General features: G+C 53.3%; 1 protein-coding gene across 6 annotated transcripts in view; it reads right to left on the bottom strand.

The window, feature by feature from the left end:
* The window catches only part of TFEB (transcription factor EB), a 53616-nt gene that overhangs the window by 9379 nt on the left and 20788 nt on the right, over window positions 1–23449 (bottom strand). Inside the window, exon 1 of one of the 6 annotated variants that reach the window (XM_017878272.1) lies at window positions 12482–13049. The exons of 4 other annotated variants lie outside the window; for them this stretch is intronic. The gene's annotated coding sequence lies outside the window, so the exon portion shown is untranslated. Of the gene's footprint in view, window positions 1–5222; window positions 5806–12481; window positions 13050–23449 lie in introns of those variants that run through there. One more of the 6 variants, XM_017878275.1, reaches the window with a different exon arrangement.

Below are 23449 nucleotides of genomic sequence, written 5' to 3'. Positions count from 1 at the left end.
CATAGATGGGCACATGACTGGCAGGCAAACTGATCAGTGTGGACCAGAGGCCAGAGCTGCGTCTCAAGCTCCTAACAACGAGGCCCAGACCTCAGTGGGTGGCAAAAGGGAAGCAGCAAAGGCTGACAGGTTCTGGCTAATGCCAAACAGTGGACTTAGTCAGCATTAGCAAAAAAAAATTAAAAATAAATACAAATTAAAAACTGGCAAATATTCAGTGAAAATCACCAGGTCATAGAAATAATAATAACTTGCATTTATTTGAGCATTTACTGTATGTCAGGCAATGTTCCAAACTCCTTCACCTTGAACAGCCCTATGAAGTAGTTCTGCATATTACTCTCCTTTTATAAATAAGGAGAAACAGAGGCACAGGAGATTAAGTGTCTTTCGGCAGTGAAAGGGACAGAGCTGGAACCCAGCCCCAGGTAGCATGGCCTCTGACCCCATGCTGGGGAGGAGAGGGTCTCCACACAGAGCAGGGAGGAAGCTTATTGCAGGCTGCCTGGCTGTCAGGTCCAGGAATGGAGCCCATGCCACCTGACTGCCAGCCAGGGTTCCTCCCACCACCACTGTGCCTTCCCGACAAGGTAGGAAGGCAGGCAGTGGCCCTCACCCCACCCTCCTTCCTTCTCTGCCCCTCTACACCATGAATCAGTAAAGGGCCTGTCTCAGCCCCTTGGGTCTCTCCGCCAGCTCCCAATGGGGCAGTCCCCAGAAAGAAAGGAGCAGATGCCCACCACCCCCTTCCCATCCTGCAGCAGGAACACAGCTGCAGCCTCCACACATGCCTTCACCCACCCCCTTCCTATGCTGCTACAGAGGGGTATCCCTATCTTTGTACCCCCACTGCCCACCACACACACACTAGCCCTACAGACCTCATAGGCTCTGACCCCAGCCCAGCCCACCCCCTCACAGCTGTACCCCCTACACACCCATCCACACGGCACTGGGTCACCCCCCCAACCCTTGGGGACAATCTGACTTCAGTTGGCCCTGGTGGGGGTGTGGGCACCGGGCCTGGCAGTGCCAGCCGGCACAGGGAGGGCTGGGGGAGAACGATCCCCTTGTTTCTCTGACAAAGAGCTGAGCGTCTGGCCTGGCCTCGCCTGGACTGGAGTTGGCTTTGCTATGAGGAGAGCCTGGGCTGGGCCCTGCCTCTCACTGGCTGGGCCAGCCTCAGTTCCCTCATCTGCACAATGGACTTGGGAATCCCTGCCCCACCGCGCCCTGCCAGAAGCTGGGTGAGCCTCCCGGGAGAGGATGTTGGAGAAGTGGACACAGCAAGGTGTCTGTGCATCAGTGGGTGTCAGTAGCCTTAGCTACCGTCCCCTGTCCTCTGACAGAGGTTGGCAGGGTAGTGAGGCTCCCCATCCCCATTGCTGGAGCTGTCACACCCACAGAGCTTGTCCTCCATTGGAGCTTCAGTCCTCTCCCCTGGCCCCGGCTGCCAGCCTGGGTTGCTAAATGTGGCGTGGGTGGGATGGATATGGGGTAAGGGAGGGGCCTGAGGGGATCAGAGAGCAATGGGGGTGGTCCAGGACATGCTGGTCCCCCCACCCTCAGCCTCCAAGCATGCCTACTCACTCTCAAACCCTGAGGGGCCACTCACAGCCTCCCTTAACACCCAGTCTGGCCAGGAAGAACTAAGAGGATGGACGTGGGAGAACCAAAATGTCCCTAGCCCCCCCACCATCTGGCCCTTCAGACCCACCATGCCTGGAAAGGGTCCACCGTGCGCGCATTCAGTAACACTGGGGGCCTGCAGTGCCTACTGCATGTAGACACCAGGGATGGGGCATTTCCCTGGAGAGCCATCTCCCCTGCCCCTCCCAGGTAACACTCTCCTCCCAAAAGGAAGGGTTTGATGCCCCAGAGAATCCCTGCCTCTCCCCCATCGCATAGCTGTCCCCATCCACACCCCCAGGACCCTCCAGCTGCCTCCTGCTGCTGCCCACCCAGAACCTCTCTGCTGACTCCGCCTCAAAGCCCAGACTGGGTTCCAGCTTAGTCATGTCCAAAATGAGTTCTGCAGTCCCACAGGCTCACTGCCCCTACTGGCTAGGTGACTTCAGAAAGCCACTTCACCTCTCTGTGCTTTGCTGTCTTCCTCTGTAAAACGCAGCACCTGCTAATCACAGCATCTGCCTTTTGGGGCCATTGGGAGGATTCAAGGTAAGTGTGTGGCAGTCGCTTCATAACCAGGGATCCCAGTATCCTCTGGTCAGGCCATAGCTGGTTTCACCCAGCCTGTGTGTGGGCTTTGCCTGTCAGTCATTTACACCTTAGTATGAACCAGTCTTGTTAGAGCCGTACCTGAGGGAAGATGTGGGCACAGGGAGGAGAAAGACAAGGAGAAATCACTGGTCTCCATGAGAGAGGCAATGAGAAAGAGGAGCCCAGAAGAGAAAAGTCTCAGATGTATGAAAGAAGATATCAAAGATATAGCACTGAGTGGACAAGGTAACCTGCAGAATAAAAGGCACAGCTTGAGCCCATGAAGCATGAAATGGTGTATGTGTAGAAAACAGGACGATCATAGTACCAGCCGCTAAATGCTTCGTGAATGATTGCCACGGGTCAGGGCTGGTCAATGTGCTTTTCCTAATGTTAATTCTGTTTTTTCTAGTATTGTCCCCATTTTTCCTGGAGGAAACCAAGGCACAGAGAGGTGAAGGAACTCACTCAAGGTTACACAGCTGATGAAGTAACAGAACGGAGATATGATCCAGGCAGCCTGGTTCACAGCCCCTACTCTTTAACTACTATTCTGGGCTCTCCCAGCACCCCAAACTGTTCAGTTGTTACTGCTGGGGAGGGGAGTGGGAAGGGGTGATGGAGGGGGAGGGATAAAGAGGGATTTTTATAGTTCCTCATTCCACTGGAGAAGCACTCAGCTCTTACAGTGGGAATATGTGTGACTTGTGTGACTCTGTTAAGAGAAGAAAGGCACAGCAGCTTCTGGGGATTTATGGGGGGCCTGACCTACTTCCAGTGCTTCCAGTCATGTCCACAGGTGGGTCGCCAATGGGAAGGAATCCCCTCAGCTCCACCTGGGCTGGCCCAAACCCTGCCCTGCTCGGTGCAGTGGTCATTAGGCCAGGCGTGGACCCTGGGTGAGGACACCAAGTGGCCAGCAGAGGCACAGAGCCAGGGCCAGCAGCCACTGAGCATTTGGAGCTGGAGGGCCAGGGCCCCACTCAGGTTCTACCACAGTCCCAGACAAGGGTTTCTTGGGGAGTACCACCTTCATGCAGTGCCCTCAAACTACCCTCAGCTGACGCCGGTCCATTCAGTGGCTTGTGAGGCCTGAACTGCCTTGGGGATTTTTCTGCCCTCTAAATGATCCTTTAAAACATGGAGCAGGAAGCTGAAAACACACTCCATGATCCATGGATTCCACTCCCAGGCATGCCCAACAAAAAAGCATCCACGTGGTCACCAAAGCACATATACTAGAATGTTTGCGTGTATAGGAGCCAAAACTGGAAACCACCCAAATGTCCATTAAAGAAAGATAGATAAAGAAGTGGTGGGCCGGGCGCGGTGGCTCACGCCTATAATCCCAGCACTTTGGGAGGCCGAGGCAGGCAGATCACTTGAGGTCAGGAGTTCGAAGCCAGCCTGGCCGACATGGTGAAACCCCATCTCTACTAAAAATACAAAAATTAGCCGGGCATGGCGGTGCGTACCTGTAGTCCCAGCTACTTGGGAGGCTGAGACAGGAGAATCACTTGAACCCGGGAGGCAGAGGTTGCAGTGAGCCGAGATGGTGCTACTGCACTCTAGCCTGGGCGACAGAGTGAGACTCCGTCTCAAAATAAATAAATAAATAAATAAATAAATAAATAAATAAATATTGAAGTGGTGGTACATCCATACAATCAAATGCTACAAAGCAATGGCGGCAAATGCACTGTTGTCACACATGACATAGATGACTCTCGAAGACATAATGTTAACAAGAAGCCAGACACAAAAGCATATACAGCATGCTCTGCGTATATGAGTTCAAAAACAGACAACAGTAATCTACTATGTTAGAACTCAGGATCCTAATTACCACTGGGGGAGTGCCTCAGAGGGGCACAAGATGGCTTGGTGGGTAAGGAGATTAGGAAAGTTCTGTAATTTGATATGGGTGTTGGTGCCATGAGAGTGTCATATTTACAATAATTTGTATAGCTGCTCCCTTACAATTTATAATTTTCTGTATGTGTGTTCTCATTTTAAAATCACATAAGAATGAGGGTGGACCGGCCTGGCATGGTGGCTCACACCTGTAATCCCAGCACTTTGGCAGGCCGAGGCAGGCGGATCACTTGAGGTCAGTAGTTCAAGACCAGCCTGGACAACATGGTGAAACCCCATCTCTACTAAAAATACAAAAATTAACCAGGTGTGGTGGCACATGCCTGTAGACCCAGCTGCTTGGGAGGCTGAGGCAGGAGAATCGCTTGAACCCGGGAGGCAGAGGTTGCGGTGAACCGAGATCGCACCATTGCACTCCAGCCTGGGTAACAAGAGTGAAACTCCATCTCGGGAAAAAAAAAAAAAAAAAAAGAATAAGGGCAGACAGTAAATAGTTTAAAAGAAGAGTTAGGTAAACTACCTTCACCAACACCATCCCTTCCCCCAAAACCCCCCCTTGCCCAAGTGTGTCTATGACTTTAAAATGCCTTTGGTACCAGGCACCTTCAACACAACTGCCAGAGCATACCTTGGTACAACCTCTTTGGAAAAGCAATTTGGCAATATATGTCAAAGCCTTGAAAAATATTCACCAGTCCAAGGAAGTAATCATAGATGCAGAAAAAGATTTTGTGCATAAAGATGCACTTCACATTATACAGAAAAAAGTCAAAACTAACCTCAATGTCCAGGTATAGGATAGTTAAATCAATTATGGCATGTCCCTCCTGATGGACTGCTATACTTACAATAAATAACATGGGGATATGTCAGGTGACAAAATGTAGGATGTAGGGGGAATTGTATATAAAATCTGATCATCACAATGTAAAATATGTATAGAAAAACCTTGGGAGGAAATACACAAAATTATTACTGATTTCTTTGGATGATGTAACCGTTTAAGTATTTTGTGTGGTTTAAAAGCCTTTTGGAATGTTACTCTTTCTCTATAATGAACATGTATATCTTTCTAATTGAAAAAAAAAACATGTTATGCTAACAGCTAATGCTTACAGAGGGCTTACCTTGTGCTAGGTAGTGCTCAAAGCACCTATGTAATTATCACAATTATTTCATGATATGAGTGATGTGGGTACCATTATTGTCCCCACTCGAGGAATGAGGAAACACAGGCCCAGAGAGGTTGTCACTTGCTGAAGGTCACAGAGCTAATGGTGGCAAGGCTGGACCCTGGCAGTCTGGCTGCACCGCCCCAACCCTGGGGCTGGGAGTTTGGCCTCAGTCCTGCATTCAGGGTGAGGGCGGCCACGTTTTGTTTCAGGAGTTCTCACTGAAGAAGTCCCTGCGATCAAAGAGTTTCAGCAGCTGATCTCTTTCATCCAGCCCAGGCGCCAGAGGGTGTCCGGGATGATGGAACAGTCTGGAATCCCCAAACACAGGCAGAAAAAAAAATTCTACCCTTCCTCAAAGAGCAGAGATAATTTCCTGTATTCCCAGAAAAACATATGTCTGGCGGCTGAAACAACAAAGTGTGCAAGCCCAGCGGCTGGGAGGCCTGTTTAAGCCATTGATGACGCTCTGCACCTCTGTGGTCGGAAGAAGTTTTCTTCTGATTCAGTCTGTTACACACTCTCTCTTGTGGGGGAGCTGCCCGGTCAGTCCTGGGGAAAGAAACTGACTGCTAAAAGAAGGCTTCCTGAACAGGTGCGAGGTTCCTGGAGGCAAAGGAAGGACTTTGTGGCCTCCTAGGAACCTTTCAGCCTTGGGAAGGGAGGAGAGGAAAAAAATACCAAACTTGGGGGTTTTCTCAGCCCTCTCTGGCAGAGGAGGCAGCAGAGGAAGTTCTGATGAACTAGGAAACAGAACAAGGACATCACATAATCCTCATGGACAAAGCCATTCCAAATTATGGAGGTGGTCATGAGTCACTGTAGGGCCTGGGGAGGGGGCATCAGATGGCCCAGACCCAAACAGGGTGAGGTGTGGAAAGGTGTCCTACAACTCCCAGGAGCCAGCAATCCTGCCCATATGATGCTGTGGGAAAGGCCAAGTGCTTGGGTTCAAGTCGTAGCCTTAGACTGGACTCAATTGTCTGGGCATGGCCTCAGTCTCCCCATCAGTCAAGCAGGGCTTGCCAGCTGGGGCCACGTCTCCCTCAGAGCAGTTGTGCTCTAAGTGAGGAGGCTGGGTGTGGAGGTTGTCTGCAGGTGTGAATTTGTGGGCAGAGGGGAGGTGTCACCATTCTGATCACTGTTCAATGTTCCTCCATCCAGGCCCACTGGGGGCATCCCTGCACAAGTTCCTTTGGGGAAAAGGGTCCCATCCATTCACCCATTCACACACACACACACACACACACACACACATACACACACACACACCCCCCATCTGAAAGCCCAGACTGGGGCAGAGCAGCCTAGTGGTAACCCTAGCCTCAGTCTCTCCTTACTAGATAGGGGCAGAAAGCCCTCAGGCTAGCTTTTCCTATTACCAGGAGCCCTCTGTTTCCTCTCCAAAAGCCTTGGGTCTTTTAAGATTTTCTTTTCCAGAGCTTGTATATCATGTCATTCACTGCAGGAGATGAGCGAGGCAGGTGAGCAATAACAATGTCCACCTCTTTGGGTTCTGAGGGATAAGTAGGTGGAGTGTTTAGCACAGTTCCTGGCACACTGGAGATACTTCATACTATAGCCTTTTATTATATTAGCTGGCAACTTCTGATACTGAAACATAGCAAACCCAAGACACCTGGTAAGTGTGCACTGTTTGATTGGAAGGTCCTTGATATCAGAAGCAGAAATGAGGTCAATGGGACACGCAAAAGCTTTTAACAGTTTTAATGCCATGTTTTGGTCTTTTTCCCTTTTAATGAAGTATAACTTATCCTAGCAAAATGCATATACTTGTAGTGTACAGCTCAATGAATTTTTACAGGTGTGTGGCCTTGTGTAATCACTGTTTAGATCAAGATGGAGAATGTCACCACTACCCTGGCAGGTTCCCTCCAGGACCCTGTCCTGCATCGCCATGGCTGAGTGCTACTGGTCTCCAACAGCACACACAGGCTGCCATGCAGGATGTGGTCTTCAGTATCTTTCATGAAATGGAGCCACTCTGCCAAGTGGGACACTTACTGAGGACTGACCAACCCCTGTTTGCGATGAATAAAGATCAAGAAACAAAGAATGAATTACATGAGGAAGCAGAGGCTCCAAAAGGGGGACCTGCACTATGCACTTCAGTGGCAGCAGAGCAGGACCCCAGGATGCGTTCTGCACCACCTCTCCCAGACCCCCTGCAGGGATGCACTGTGGGAGACTGCAGGGCTGGGGGCAGGGGGCAGTCAGGGGCTTGTTTTTAAATCTCTGAGCACCAGCAGGAGGTGGGGAGGAGGGAAAGGAAGGAGAGAAGAGAGGAAGGGCGGTCACACAAGCTCCTGGCCCACTTAATGGCCTCCCGTTCCCACAGCTCAGGCCCATCAGCCCCAAGTTTCAGCTCACATCCCACAGGAAAGGGTGGGAACTGGCGCCTCCTGGCTGGCCAGACTGTTGGCCCAGGACAACAGGGGGAGCAGCTTCAAAGGCTATTGCAGACCAGAGAGTCGCCCTGTCCTATCCCACAGGGACCAGCTGGGTCCTGGCAAAGAAGACTGCCACTGGGCACGGCAGCATAGGGATGAGGGACATGTAGCTAAGAGGAACACGAAAGGAGAAACCAGAAAAGGATTCCACCCCTGTGATATGCATGGACTGGCCCAGCCACCCATGTGGACCCTCTGTCTCTCTGTGTCTGCTCCTCTCTCTTTCTCTCTTCTCCCTCTTTCTCACACATGCACGCACACATGCACACATGTCCATGTGCACACGTGTGTAGCCACATCCCTCAGCTGCCGCTTGCTGTCTAAGGATCCCCTTAGCAGGCAGCCACCTTTCTCCTGGGTTGGGGAGTGGTGATACTGAACCCCCACCCCTTGTGCCCCTGCACCTGCCTCCTGGGCACTCCATCTACTCCAGCCTCCTGCCTGTGTCTGCCGTGCTTTGCTCTCTAGTTGTTTCCTTGCCACCTACCAGTCTCCTCAGCTACAAGGAAGTTTCAGATAAAACACATTTCTTCTTCAGAACCTCCACGCCATCCCACCCATCAGACTTTCCAGAGAGAGATGCAGGGCCCTCAAGGGCTGCTGATCCAATGACCCCCACACACACAGTTGTCACCCACTTGGCAAACGCCCCGAGTCCCTCCCACATTGCACTGCTCGAGGGGCCTCTGTTCAATCACATTCATCCTCACAAACACTTGATGGGATAAACAGTAACACCAGCAGGATAGGAAACCAAGACTCAGAAAGGTTAAGTAGGGTGGGTGCCTACTTAATCTTAATCCCAGCACTTTGGGAAGCTGAGGTGGGCGGATCACTTGAGGTCAGGAGTTTGAGACCAGCCTGGCCAGCATGGCGAAACCCCATCTCTACCAAAAATACAAAAATTAGCTGGGAGTGGTAGCACACGCCTGTAGTCCCAGCTACTCGGGAGGCTGAGGCAGGAGAATGGCTTGAACTCAGGAGGCGGAGGTTACAGTGAGCTGAGATCAAGCCAGTGCACTCTAGCCTGGGCAACAGAGCGAGACTCCGCCTCAAAAAAAAAAAAAAGAAAAGAAAAGGAAAAGAAAGGTTAAGCAGCTTGTCAGAGGTCACACTGCAAGAACACAGTGAAGTGGGAATTCAAGCCCAGGTCTCTCAGGTATGTGAACACCACCAGCTCCAGCAAAGGAGAGGAAAACTGGGGCCCATAGGAAAGGTCTCCCCATGTAGATGGCTTGCTGTCCCCTGCACTCCCAGCCTTGCCCCCCCAATTCCATGTCACCCTCAGCAAATCCTACAGAGGTTCCCCAGAGAAGCCTGCATGCTCCTCAGCCCTCCCAGACCCCACCCACAGATACTTTTTTTGCTAAATAGCCAAGACATTCATGCCCAGGAGGCTCAGAGGGTGACAAATCTGAATCTCACTGAGACGTTAGTCCACCCGAGGGCCTGGGTCGGCGGGGGCGGAAGGGGAGGCTATATGAAGTTGGTCAGACAGAAATGTGATTCCAGGGATCAGAGATCTGGCACCAGATCATAGTGAAGTAAGAGTGGTAAGGGTTGGGGGAGTAGTGGGGCTCAGCCATAGATGGCTCCTAGGACAGGAAAGGGGCCTGAGGGCGAGAGAGGGGCTTAGAGACTGAAACTCCACTTGCCCCAGGTACCCTCTGACCCACCCCGGCGAACCTGCTCACATCCCCTGCAGGGAAGATCAGCTAAGTTTTCACGGATGCTAAGTCAGCCTATGTGGCCAATGAGGTCCCTCCCCAGGGAAGATGAGGCCTAAGACTCTATCTGATTGGCCAGTTCATGCCATTGTAGATTTGGGGCCCACAAGCTCTGACTCTTTGAGATGAGTCTGTTTTGCAAGGGCTCCCTCAGCCCCCACGGGCCCAGCACAAAAGCCTACCTAAGGCCAGAGTGGGACTGGAAGACCTGCATCGGTATGTACCACCCAGCTGCGTGACCTTGAGCAAGTCCTGTCCCTCTCTCTGGGCCTCAAGGCCCTCACAAATAACATGCAGAGGATGTGTGGGACCTCTCATAGGCTCCCAGCCGTCTGCCTGGTGTGTTGATGGTTCTGGCAGCATGGATGTGTGCAGGGCTGGTCTGGTGGGATCGGCCTGTGGGGCTGGGAGGGGAAGAGCCAGGCACCAGTTTCACTGTCCCATGTGCTGGCTGCCCTGGCATTCGGGAGCTCCCTCTCCAGAGCCATGGCAGCCTTAGGATCCAGTCTTTGCTTTTCCATCTCCTCAGGAGAAAAGAATCCACACTCCAGCGTCTTCTGCTAGCTGCCAGCTGCTGAGGGCAGGGAAGGCTCGTTGACTCCAAGTGTGAGAAGACGCAGGCACAATGAGCACAGCCAGGCACACAGCGGGCACGCAGACCAGCTTCTGGCTCCTGGTCCCAAACCCAGTCACAGGCCCAGGACTCCCTGCATCTATCCTGAGTTGGCTAATAATGGCTCTCAGGGTCCCAGTACCTAAGCCACCCCTGCCTCAGTCCTCCCTGCCCCAGGCCCAGAGTCCTCAGAGTACTCTGACCCCACCAGTGCCTGGCTCCTGCCCCTGCTCCTTCATCACCTGCCGCCCCAGCCTGGCCCCAGCCGCCCCAGCCTCCCTGTGGCTGGTCTGCTGTAAAGAACGACTCCCTGGCTTTGTTTTTAAGCGTCGAACCTGCTTCTGAGTACTTTGGAAATGACCAGTGTACAAATGAAGTAGCCAGGTCTTCCTAAACAGAAGAAGACACTGGGGAGAGGAATGGGGGAAAAAGGACACAAACACCTATGAGCATGGACAACTGCATTAAATTCACAGAAGGTGGCCTGTTTTCTCTCAGGTGCAAACCAAGAGGCATTAGTACTGTGCACACTCAGTGCTTGCTCTGCACCAGGCGCTGTTCTGCGTTGATATGTGTTACTGATTTAATCCTCACAACAGCTCCATCCACCATGATGGAGGTGTTCACAAATCCCTGTTTTACAGAGGGGGCTGAAAACTTGCCCAAGGTCACACAGTTGGTAGGAGCGGAACTGGGGCACCTGGTCTCCCCACAGTGTGCTGGGTGCCCCTGTGGAGAGTCTGTCTGGAAAGTGCCAGGGGAGGCAGGTAGGGGGTCTTGAGCCCATTAGTGAAGGGGCCCTTGGCTAAGTAGGTGGGGGCAGGACGTCAGCCTCCCTTCAGCTCTTGTTTCCTCTAGAACTACTCCCATTCAACCCTCCTTCCCCTCAAGACATCCTTTCCACCTAAAACCACCCAGGACTACCCTTACAGTTCCCCAACAGAGCCTCAGTTCCCCTGCCTCCACCCCCACCGTATCATCTGTCCCAAGTCCGCCCTCTGGAAGACAGCCGGGCTTAGTGGATCATGAATATGCTCTGGACCCTGATAGACCAGAATTCAAATCTGGCTTTGCCATTTGTCAGCTTTGTGACTGGGGCAGGTGCTTAACCTCTCAGAGCCTCAGTTTCCCCATCTGTACAACAGGATGGCAGTAATGCCAACTTCCTCAGAGTCAGTGAGGGGGTAAATGGAACTGAAGTATGTGATGTGCCTAGCACCTTGGAGGTGGTCTGTGATTACTAGCTCCCTGCCTGGGTGACCACCGACCATCTGGCTGGACGGTGAGGGCCTTAGATGGGAGAGGGCCTCTTAAGGCATCACATGTCCTGTTTGCTGGTTAGAAACAGACTCTCGGGCGTCACCCAGACCCACGGAGTCAGAATCTGCATTTTAACAAACTGCCCTGGGAGACACGTGGGCACATTAAAGAAACTTTACTTGTTGTCTTCTGGGGACTTAGTTCCCTGGTTCCAAGCATGAAAATTGGTGGTGGGTGGGAGGACACAGTAGGGAAGCACAGGCCCCTGGTGGAAGCACAGAGCTATTTTAAAGGACAGACAGGGCCCTTCTGAGCCCCGCAGGGACGTTGAGCAGGCTGATTCTCAGGCCCAAGAGCCAAGGCGGAGGCCAGAATGCAAGGTTGCAGGTGGGCTCTGGCTCACTCAGTGCTGGGCCTCTGGCCCGTGCAGGAGGGGAAAATAATCCAGGTCTATGGGGAAACAGCTTCAAAGCTGAGATGGTTACCAGTAAAAGCAGCCCAGACAAACCATATGAGACACTCTCATTCATGCACACGCCACCTCTTATACACAAACCACTGTCCACACATACACACTCACCATCACACACACACTGCACCAGGACTTGCCTGTCTGCCCAACGAGCGACTCCAGAAGAGAGCAGACAACCTTGGGATAGTGTGTGCCTGGGCCTGTGTGCTCCACAGGAGGCCTGGGAGTGGGGAGGCTCCCACAGCAGGTCTAGGAGCCCACTGTCTCCTCTACAGGGCTCTGCCTCTGCCTCCCACCTGCCTAAACCCCAGCTCCCTCTGAGCAATGAGAAACCTAAGTCCTGCTCACCTGAGGTTGGCAAGGACCCAAATTTTAATTGGTCACCTGCCTGCTGACTCCCCCTCTCCCCCAGTACACCAACATCTTCCTCACCAGGTTGCTGGGGGGTAATCAGCAGAGTGGAGCTCTGACCTCAGGGTTCCCTGAGAGGCAGCCGTACCGCAGGCCTGTGCCCACTCCCATGCACACTCACACGGGACAGCTGTAAAGCCCATCCTCTCCCCAACCACACAGCTTCTAAGGGCCAGGGACCCTCATCCACCCTATCCATGAAGAGGTGACAGCTCTCAACTCCACACCCATTTTCAGCTCAGAAACACACACCCACTGACCTCTTTCACCACCGCAGGCTGGACCTCTTCCACCATCACAGGGCCCCCCAGGCTCAGATGGGCTCCAAAGAGACCCTAAATCGTGGGGCCAGAACCCCAAGCAGGCCTAGGATGTCCAAAAAAGAACCATCAACTAGGGAGGGTCAGTCTGGCCGCAGCAGAGTGTGTGATTTCACGGGTTCTGGAAAGGCCCTCAGCCCCAAAATATCTTCCCTCTGGGTCCGGAAATCCCTCCCAACCCTCAGATTCACTGCCGGGAGAGGCTCCCACCTGAAGCTCTCGTCAGTTCACACCCCTGGGAGAGGCAGCTGACAGCTGGCCTGAGAGCGGCCAAAGATGGGCAGGGGGAAAGTGGGTGCCAGGCCTGGTGACCGTCATCTCGTCAGGGCCTCCCTGCCCACGAGTTCCCACCAGAAGAGGGCGCTCTTCCTCCCCGACCCCAGAGTGCCGGTCCCCAGAATCCAGCACCTCTGGCCAGGGAGAGGGGCCTAGCAAGGAGGGACCTCAGCATGGCCCTCTACATCCATGCCAGGGGAAACCAAGGCCTGCCCCAACTGTCCCCTTGAGTAAGCTAAAGTGCCAGACGGCAGGAAGGTATGGGAGCCCTGAGACAGGGAGGTCAGGGGCAGAAGGGGGAATTAACCAGGTTCCAAAATAGCACAGTTGGTTCTGCCTCACTTCACCCTGCTCAGTGTCTGGCAGCTTCTGCTTTCGATCTGAGTCACGCCTGGTGGGGGCAGGACAGGGCAGCCAGTGCTGGCAGAGGCCACTAGACAGCACAGGCAGCGGCCCAGGAACTCAGTGGGGGCTCTCCTCCCCTCATAACACACACCTACACTCACCCCCAACCACCCTTACCCCTGTACTGCCCAAGAGCTGGGCTTCTGGGAAGAGCTAACAGGGACACAAAGTCCAGGGGGCTCCCGTGCCTGAATCCTATCCCAGCCCTGGGCCTACCCCAGGATTCCCAAATGCTGTCAGCTGCCCTAGACCCATAACTCAGCTCTGCCCCTGCCCTGTCATGTGCGCTCCAGCTGGCATCCCCACCCCATCTCTGTCAGGTAGCCAGAGGAGACCTGATCTGGAAGCCACCACCTCCCGACAGAGGAGAAATGGCCTCCTACGGCAACATTCCAACAGCCCACCAAGCTACCCGACCACCGGATGGAGTGAGTGAGCTGCCCCCCACCTGCCCCCATCTCCTCCCCGCCCACACCCAGGTATGAAAGAAACAGGAAGCAAAATTCACACACACACACTTCCAGCCCTTTTCCTGTCCTTAAACACCATAAGAAGCACTTTGCCTTTACCAGGACAGAGCGAGGAGTCAGGTGCCTTGAACTCTGCGTGTGGTGGGGTTGGGGGAGGAGCATTGGGAAGTCTGCTCTCCCTTCATCATTCTCTTCCACTCATCTACGCTCCATGCCCTCCTGCCTGCCCAGCCCCAAGGCTCAGAGCTGCTCTTCTTTCCCCCAGAGTGGTGAGACTCAGGCAGCGGCTGCCTTATACCTTCTCCCTGGACCCAAGATGTTTGAGCTCAAACCTGAGACATAAACCCCACCTTCCAATGCCTGAACCCACCCTCTCTGTTCTCCTCCCAACAACACACCTGCCTGGAGGAAGTGCAGCCACCTTCCTATCCAAGTGGCGGAGTGGGGAGGTGATAGACTCGGGCTGCCATGGCTGGGCCTGCCCACAGGGTCGGGAATGGCACAGGCAAAAACAGCCCTGCCCCCGCCACCCCAGCACATGCACCCAGAGCAAACCTGGTTTGGAAATGAAACATCAAGGGGAAAGGCTGGGGCTGGCGGCTAGAGGAAGAAGTCAGAGAGGCTGTGACTTGGCACGCATGCCTGTGGCCCGGGACCACGTCTCCAGCGGGAGAACACTGCCAGGCGCAGCCCCTACCCCATCCCCATCTCCTTCCCTTCCCCTAGCCCCCACCCCAGAAGGTCTTACCTACACGCCACTTCCCTCTTTTAATTCTTCCCATTCCCTCAGCCCTGTAGGACATGAGACCTGCAGCCTGAAGCTGGGAGGTCTGGGGATGGGAACAGGTGGAGCCCAGGGGGAGAAGGCTCCTCTCCAGGAAGTAGGCATGACAGAGCCTGTGCCAGGACAAACAGGTATGCCACTGCACTAAATGAGTCCCCCACCAAAATGTCCCTGAATTGCATTCTGTTCTTGACAGAGACACAGAGGGAGGTTACTAAGAGGCTCAGTTCCCGGCTGACTAAAAGGCAGCCACGTGGCAGCCATGGGGCTAGGGGAAGAGGCAGGGGCAGTGAGAGAAAGGAAAAGGAAGTCTGAAAAACCACTACAATCACAGTCTCAGGATGCTAGAGTTGGGAGGGAAGTGGAAGATGGCTCTAGGCTCTGTGGCCCCCAGCATGTCTGTACCTCCCTCTAGGAGAGGATGCCATGACACAGGGGCGTTGCTGGCCTTGCACAAGGCCTGGGAAGGGCAAGCCAGTGTCTGGCACATGGCAGGCGTCTCAGTCACACAGGTCACTTTCCTCTGCTGTGAGCACCTGGAGGCATCCTGACAGCTTCCTTTTTTTGTCCATGGCACCTTGTAGATGCTCCTTAAGTATCTGTGAAACACAGTGAGCGTGGAACTGGCAACTGGGGAAGAGTATGCCTGGGGAAGCCTCTTGGACATAGAAAGGGAGATGTGGGAAGAGGGCTTGGCAGACCCCTAGGACTGGGCTTGGTGAGGTGGCAAAAGCTATCAGGGCTTAGTCACATGCTCTGGGCCCTCACGATGTCAAAAGTGCCCACCTTAGGACTTCCGGGTGCCAGCACCTGAATTGGTGCCTGAGCCAATGAAGTTAGCACCCTCCCTTCCCCACCACCCCTTAGTCAAAGACCCCTATCATGTGACTGGGGAACTCTAAAGCATATTCTGCAGAGGCCTCCGATGGCAGCGAGCCTCAGGCGCCTAGTCACCTTGCTCCTTCGCACACATTTTATCCGCTTCCTTCCCTTCCTGTCTCACGAATCCTCCTCTACCGCTGGTGCTCCCTGGGGGAGCCTCGCAAATAAACTGTTTGCACTCACATCCTTGCCTCAGCCAATGGGCCCCGAGGAGGCAGTTATGACCTGACATTGAACAGCTAACTCTAAAACTTAGAAATAAGGGCCAATAAAAGGGTCAGAGTAATGCAAGCTGGCCCACCCTACAGGGAAGGAGAGAGGCAGGCGTGTAAGACTCAGTCACTGGGGAGACTGGTCAAGCTGGATGCAATGATCAAATGTGTACTTGGAACTTCCCCACTTGGCAGAAGGTAAGACTCAGTCCTCAAAGGGAGAGCTGGGAAGGTGGAGAGAAGAAAACAGGACTTGCCAGAGTTGCAAGGTGCGTGGAGAAGAAACCTCCATACCGGGGGTAGTGACGGCAACATTAGGTTGCTGGTAGCAAATGCCAACAGGACTAGAAGCCCAGCATTGCCTTCTGCGCCTAGGCTGCTCCTAGGATAGAGCTATAGAGATCCAGCATTCCAGAACCTTGGCATGCCCATTCATTCGATAACACAGCTGTTATGTTCCACACTTAGAACTAGGCACTGGTGACACCAAGAGAGGCCATTTGATTAAACACTAAGAGAGTGTGCTTTGAACCTAGTTGAGCTGAATCCCAGATCTGTCACTTTCTAGCTGTGTGACCTTCATCAACTTACTTAATTTCCCAGGGTCTCAGTATCTTCATGTGTAAAATGAGGACAATATCCATCCTGGAGAATTTCTGTAGGGATTAAACGTAAAGTATCTAATGTAGTACCTGGCACAGGATAGGTGCTCAATAAATATTTGATGGATGCACGTATATAATGGATGGATGGATATAATGGATGCATGCATAAATGGATGGGTGGACGCATGAAAAGATAGATATAATGGTGGGTGGGTGGATGGATGGATGGATGGATGGATGGATGGATGGATGGATGGATATAATGGATGCATGCATAAATGGATGGGTGGACAGATGAAAAGGTGGATATAATAATGGGTAGATGAATGGATGGATGGATATAATGGATGAAAAGGTGGATATAATGGATAGATGTAGGCATGGATGGATGGATGGATGTTTAAAAGGAGATGAAAAAGGCACTAGTTGTCTGCATTGTTCCCATCTGGTTTAATATTCCTTTCCATTAAATTTATTTTTTATTTTTATTTTTGAGACAGGGTCTCACTCTGTCATCCAGGCTGGAGTGCAGTGGCACAATCACATCTCACTGCCGCTTCACCTTCCCAGGCTCAAACAATCCTCCCACCTCAGCCTCCCAAGTAGCTGAGACCACAGGTGTGTGACAATACACCCCACTAATTGTTTTTATTTTTTGTAGAGATGGGGGGTCTCATTATGTTGCCCAGGCTAGTCTTGAACTCCTGGCCTCAAGCGATTCTCCTGCCTCGGCCTCCCAAAGTGCTGATCTTTCCACTAAATTTATTTTTTATTTTATTTTATTTTATTTTTTGAGACGGAGTCTTGCTCTGTCGCCCAGGCTGGGGTGCAGTGGCCGGATCTCAGCTCACTGCAAGCTCTGCCTCCCGGGTTTACGCCATTCTCCTGCCTCAGCCTCCTGAGTAGCCGGTACTACAGGCGCCTGGCACCTTGCCCGGCTAGTTTTTTGTATTTTTTAGTAGAGACGGGATTTTGCCGTGCTAGCCAGAATGGTCTCGATCTCCTGACCTCGTGATCTGCCCGTCTCGGCCTCCCAAAGTGCTGGGATTACAGGCTTGAGCCACCGTGCCGGCCTCCACTAAATTTATAAACAAGAAAACAAGATCCCATCACTTCCTAATTTATCTATTTTGGAAATCTACATTTTCATTAAACAGGTTGACAAATATAAAGTAAGATCCTTCTAATGGGCCTTAGCCACATAACTGGGGCAGGGTCATTCCCTGAAGGATGTATAGGGTTACATCAGAATAGAAGATATCCTCCTGGCTCAGGTGCCTTCATGCCAGCTCCCACCATGTGGTAACACCATGCCAGTACCCATCTCTCAGCAAGTCGAACTCCACCCAACTCCTATTCCAGAGAAGGTGGGTCAGGGATCAGGTAAAGGAAGGGGAAGCCAGGCAAAAGCACAACAGGGAGAACAGGCCAGGATGGCCAAGGAGAAGAAGCCAAGAACAGAACACAGGGATTTGGGACAGGGGTGACTAGAGATCAGAAAGAAGAGACTGAAAAGCAGAGAGGATTTATTGTCTTCGGAGAAATGAAGAAATAAAATAGTCCTCAGAAAACAAGGGAGCAAAACCAAAATGAAATAGGCCGGGCGCGGTGGCTCACGCCTGTAATCCCAGCACTTTGGGAGGCTGAGGTGGGCGGATCACGAGGTCAGGAGATCGAGACCATCCTGGCTAACATGGTGAAACCCCATCTCTACTAAAAATACAAAAAAAATTAGCCTGGCATGGTGGCAGGTGCCTGTAGTCCCAGCTACTTGGGAGGCTGAGGCAGGAGAATGGCATGAACCCGGGAGGTGGAGCTTGCAGTGAGCCGAAATCGCGCCACTGCACTCCAGCCTGGGAGACAGCAAGACTCCGTCGCAAAAACAAAACAAAACAAAACAAAAAATTAAATTGACTGAGCAACATAGAAAGATTGTTTTCCTGCTCCATCACCCCCAATTGCTCTCCACTACCCACCAGATAAAGTCCAACCGCTCTAGTTGGGCCTCCAAAGCATGCAGGATCCCTCTCCTTAAACAAGCACTGGGTGCAGCCAAGGGGACCTCCCCACCCAATCTGGGCCCCCAGACCCTCCCCCAGTTCCTCTCCCACAGATTATCCAACTTCTGCTCTCTGGAAGCCCTGCTCTAGGGTCTCCTCCTCCTCCAGGCAGCACACCCTGACTTCACCCACCTCTGATCACCATTTGGGAACAATGACTTACTCTGTTCCAAGCCTGGTTCTGTGTCTGACACAAGAATACAAGGATGAATAAGACAGCCCCTGCCCTATTCTTACAATCCAGCTTGGAAAAAACATCATTATCTGATATCATATATTGTATTTCTTCTACCACTATGGATACTACTAAAACTTGTATTGAGTTGTAAAACCATCTATCAAGGGTGGCTTCTAAAGTCATGATAGAGCCGGTGCCAGGCCCTCAGCTTCATCATGTATTAACTCATTTGGCCTTCCCAATGACACTAGGAAGTAGGAAATACTACTGTACTCATTTTACAAATGAGAAACAGGTACAAAGAAGTCACCTGTCTGGTTTCCTCAGCTGCAGTGTAAACTCCTTGAGGGCTGTCCCTTGGTTTCCTCCTCTCCCACACAGGCCCCAGGTAGAGGACACTCGGACATGGTCCTCTGGGCTCAACATCCCCACCGCTGTGGCCTTGGGTGAAGGTATGCTGACTGGTGGGTGGGAATGGTATACATGCAGGAAAATGGGCGCCAGCAGAATGGAGGAGACAGACCTCCCACGTGGGGTATGAAGGGACATGGTCTCAGTGTCCCCTTCCAGCATCTCTCTTTCCCCGCCTGTCCTCAAGGTCCAGCCCCGGCATTTCACAATCCTGCAGTCACTGCAGAATTCCCTATCCCTTGCTAAGGGGGCTGAGGTGGTGTAGAAGGAGGGAGCCAGGCTTCATGCCCAGGACAGACAGGGGAACAAAAGGGTGGGCTACTGGAGAACGGAGGAGCCCTTGAGTTCCCCCAGCTCCAGGGGAATCAAGCCTCTTGGAGTGAATAAGCCTAGCCTGGAAAGTAAAACACAGGGCAGGCCCCAAAAGGGTCATGTCTGGGCACCCTCACCTTGGCAGGGGGGTGGTGGAACATGGGCCTGTGGCAGAGGCAGGGCCCTCATGGCACTGAGCTGGGCTACCCCCTTGGCAGGCTCACCCAGCTCAGAGGCCTCTTCAGGCTGGGAAAGCTGAGGAGGTGGGCGACTCAGACCTAACTTAGAACAGAAGCATCAAGAGGCATTGAGTGGGGTTCTGGGTTGGTGAAGGGGGCTTCACACCAGCCTGTAGAGCTCAGGAGTGGGGGTCTAGTCCCTAGCCCTGGCCATACCTCACCTCAATATTCCTATCCCCTCCCAGAAGGCACAGTGGATGTACAGTGTGGGTAGAGCAGGGAAACTGAGGCACAGAGCCTGTCCTCCAGCTCTGGAAACCTACTCTGCCTGTGTGGCCACCAGCACCATCCTTGAAAATGAACCCCCATGCTTCTCACAAGCACACAGGACTCCAAATCCTACTGTCGCAGGGTCCTCTTCCACCCTGGGGACATGTATTTTCCAGAAAGAGGCTCCCCAAAGTGGGGCTGTGGAAAGCGGGCACCATGCCTTCTCCTGAGTCCTGGTCTGGGATTGGGTGATGAGCACAGTAAGGGGCTCAGCCACAGCTCTGGGCTCCAACCCCAGCTCTGCCTCTCACTAGCCATGAGGCCATGGGCAAGTTACTGAAGCCTCTCAGGGCCTCAGTTTCCTCCTCGGGGAATGCGGCTAAGTCTCCCTGCTCTTGTCTCTCATAGTTGATAGCATCCAAAAAGGTCCTGGTACCCCACCCAGTACTCATACCCTTAATCACTAGTCCTCCCTCTTCCTCCTCACCAGGGGCCCAAGGGCTCAAGCGCTGGCAGGGGCTGCTGAGGAGCTGACGGAGCCACGGCTGTTGATAGAGCCAGTGCCAGGCCCTGGGCAGGCACGGGGCCCAGGCACACAATGGGGCTGTGTGTGCACCCAGCGTTACTCTGGAGTGGAGCTGGGGAGGCTGGCATCTGGGGTCAGGCCAAGAATTCATGTCTCTGGAGAAAGCCTCCCCACCCCTTCCCAGGCAGCGCAGCTCTTTCCAGGGGTGAGCGAGCACCACCCACTCTCCCACCCAGCCCAGGAAGGGAATGGGAACTTGCCCTGGTGGCAGGTACTGGGGAATGGGGACTCCTGAGTCTACCCGCTGGCTGGGCTGCTTGCTTGCCAGGCATTTTGGACCCATTACGTAATCTGGGGTTGCAGCCTCTTCTGTGGCCAGAGGGAGGGTGAAGTCTGCGGGGGCCAGGAAAAGGAGCAAGAGAAGTCTGGCTGCGACCCCCACCCCATACAGAGGGCCTCAGTCCTCCCTCCCCAGCTTACCAGGGCCCTGGGCTCAGCACAGGTTTTCTGAAGCACCCAGGACTCCTGGCCACCCAGCCTGCACCAAGGTGCTGGGGTACCCCAGGAGAGGAGCTGGCTCACTCCCCAGGGGAATGAGTCACCAGCCGGCTGCAGCCAGGATGGCAAGGCGAGTGGTGGGCAGCTGGAGCTTGTCCGCTCCCATCTCTGGCAGGTCTTCTTAAGCTGGAAAGCCACTCAGCTGGTATCAGTGCTGACCACAGCGTCCCAGCCCAGGCCTCATCGGGCCACTTCTTCTGGTGCAGGGACCGCCTGGCTGCAGGAAGCAGAGGGACTTCATGCCCTCTAGTCCCTACACTGACTCACTCTTATAGCTATAGGCATGGGCAGCCCACTCCTCTGTTTGTCTCTGAGAGGGTGTCAGGCTGCAGGGAAGGGCAGCCACCTACCCCCAGGGAGAAACGGGGTCTGAGGCGAGGAAGGAGGGGAGAACTCGGGCACCTGGTGGGAAGCAGGGAAAGGCAGACAGCCAGGCCACCTTACTCCTCAGGTTGTGGCCAAAACAGGGAGGGCCCCTTTGCATGAATCACTTTCTATTGTCCCCAGAGCCAGGAGGCACCCAGGAACAGGAGCTAACTGGCCCTGCTTCCTGGCTGGCTAGACATGTGGCACCCTCCCTCACGACCAGTCATAACGACACAGATAGGCGCCCTGATGCACGCCCCCTCACTCCCTGAAGGTCATACACAAAGTCACAGTGGCGGCCCAGCCCAGTGGACACAGTTGAATGGCCACCCATCCCCTGACACCCACAGGAACCCCCCAGTCTGAGCTAGAGCGGGCCACACCACACCCTGTAGGCCCCGAACAGTGCTGAGTCTGGGAGCACCTCAGCTCCGAGGGCTCCTTCCTGGTCAGAAGGCAAGGACCTTTCCCAGCCAAGACCACTGCACTGAGTCCTGTGTGTGTGCGTGTGCGTGTGTGTGCGCGTGTGTGCGTGTGCGTACGCGTGTGCGTGTGTGTGCGTATGCATATGATTCTACCACCCCTACCCTGAGAAATCACCCCCATGCCCTGAGCAAAGAGACGGTGAGAACCAAAGGGCCTTCAGAACCTGAGCATATTGTGCTTATTTTCCAGATGAACAAACTATAACTTACATTGGGGAAGTGTCTTTGTTCTAGATTATGAATAAGGCTGAATCTGGAACCCAGGCTGGGGTAGCTTAAGGCTGGTCAGACAAAGCAGAGGATGGGGAAGAGGGAGCAGGGGTGAGAAGGAAGAAAAGGGAGGCAGGGGAAGTTTCACCACTACATCAGAGGTGCAGCCTTGCTGGTACCATTTCATTCATTCATTTCAAATATTTCTTGAGCACTTACTACATGCCAGCACTGTGGCAGGGCCTTTCTGCCCATATCACCCCTCCCTCCTGTGAGACACTGCTTCTGAGATGGACTATCATCTTCAGGGCACCCCCATCCTAAGGGTGCAGGGAGACTGGGGCAGCACTGGAAGCTCTACCCTTGAGTGGCAGCCCAGCCCCAGAGAGGCCCTGGAGGCAGCCTCCTCTGTGCTCCACACCCTGAGGGACTCCAGCCCTCAGGGAATCCAGTGACCACAGCACTCCAGACCCTGATATACAGGTTGGGAGTCCATGCCAAGTCAGAGGGCACAAAACGTTAGACAACAAGGAGCCTGGGAGTCACCTACCAGAAAGTCCCAGGTTGATTTTAGCAGCAGAACTCCCATTTTCAGACAAAGTCGGCCTGGACCCTTGATACGTAAAACATGAGGATGAAGCAGCTCCATGGAGCACCTGGAGTCAGTATGAGGAGCAGGAGAGCAGCATGGGGAGTGGGGAGGATCACCCCACCTGGCCTCCAACCAGGGCCTCCCCCACGCTCCCAGACAGTATACAAGGCACCTTCTGGGATTGTGAGGAAGAATCTGAAAACCACAGTTTTCTCTGGCCTCTCCACATTGCAGAAGCCTGGAGGAAGCAGGGAGTGTGTGTGGACCACACAGCTCAGGGAGAGCTAGGACCACAGCCCTGGCCCTCCCGACTTGCAGGCCAAGCTGTTCCCCAAGACTCTCAAGACAACAGGACCCCATCCTGCACATGGGAAAGGGACACAGCAACACCCCCACTCCCAAAAAATTCTCATGGGCCAGGCGCAGTGGTTCACGCCTGTCATCCCAGCACTATGGGAGGCTGAGGTGGGTGGATCACCTGAGGTCAGCAGTTCGAGACCAGCTTGACCAATAAGGTGAAATCCCATCTCTACTAAAAATACAAAAATTAGCCGGGTGTGGTGGCGCATGCCTGTAATGCCAGCTACTCGGGAGGCTGAGGCAGGAGAATCACTTGAACCCAGGAGGTGGAGGTTGCGGTGAGCCAAGATCATGCCTCTGCACTCCAGCCTGGGTGACAGAGTGAGACTCTGTCTCAATTAAGACAAAAAAAAAAAATCATGGATTCAGGTCCTCCCACGCTCCCAGTACAGGGCAAAATGCTCCACGTACATCATGCCTATGGCTCAGGCATTATCATCTCTTTCTTGTACATAAAGAAATGGGCGTTCAGAAAGATTAAGTGATTCATCCAAGGTCACCCAACCTTTGAGTGGCAAAGCCCACATTCCAACCCAACACACAGCTCTTGCAGACATCACCACCGTCATGATGCCTGGCTATAACCACTTCCTCTGAGCCCCACTGCAAGCCTCATCTCATCAAAGAAAAGCGCTAAGTCTCCTACCCAACTCACCCCAACAGGACGTCACATACAGAGCTTCTCAGTAATATAGCACTACCACTGCTACTAATACCACCACCTCTCTATTATACAGCACTTTCCACTTAGGCAGTTCATACAGTAT

This window comes from Rhinopithecus bieti, unplaced genomic scaffold, assembly GCF_001698545.2.
Source record: "Rhinopithecus bieti isolate Rb0 unplaced genomic scaffold, ASM169854v2 scaffold_9981, whole genome shotgun sequence".
Taxonomy (NCBI): domain Eukaryota; kingdom Metazoa; phylum Chordata; class Mammalia; order Primates; family Cercopithecidae; genus Rhinopithecus; species Rhinopithecus bieti.
Note: the sequence above shows the minus strand (reverse complement) of the source record. Positions and strands in the feature narration are given on the sequence as shown.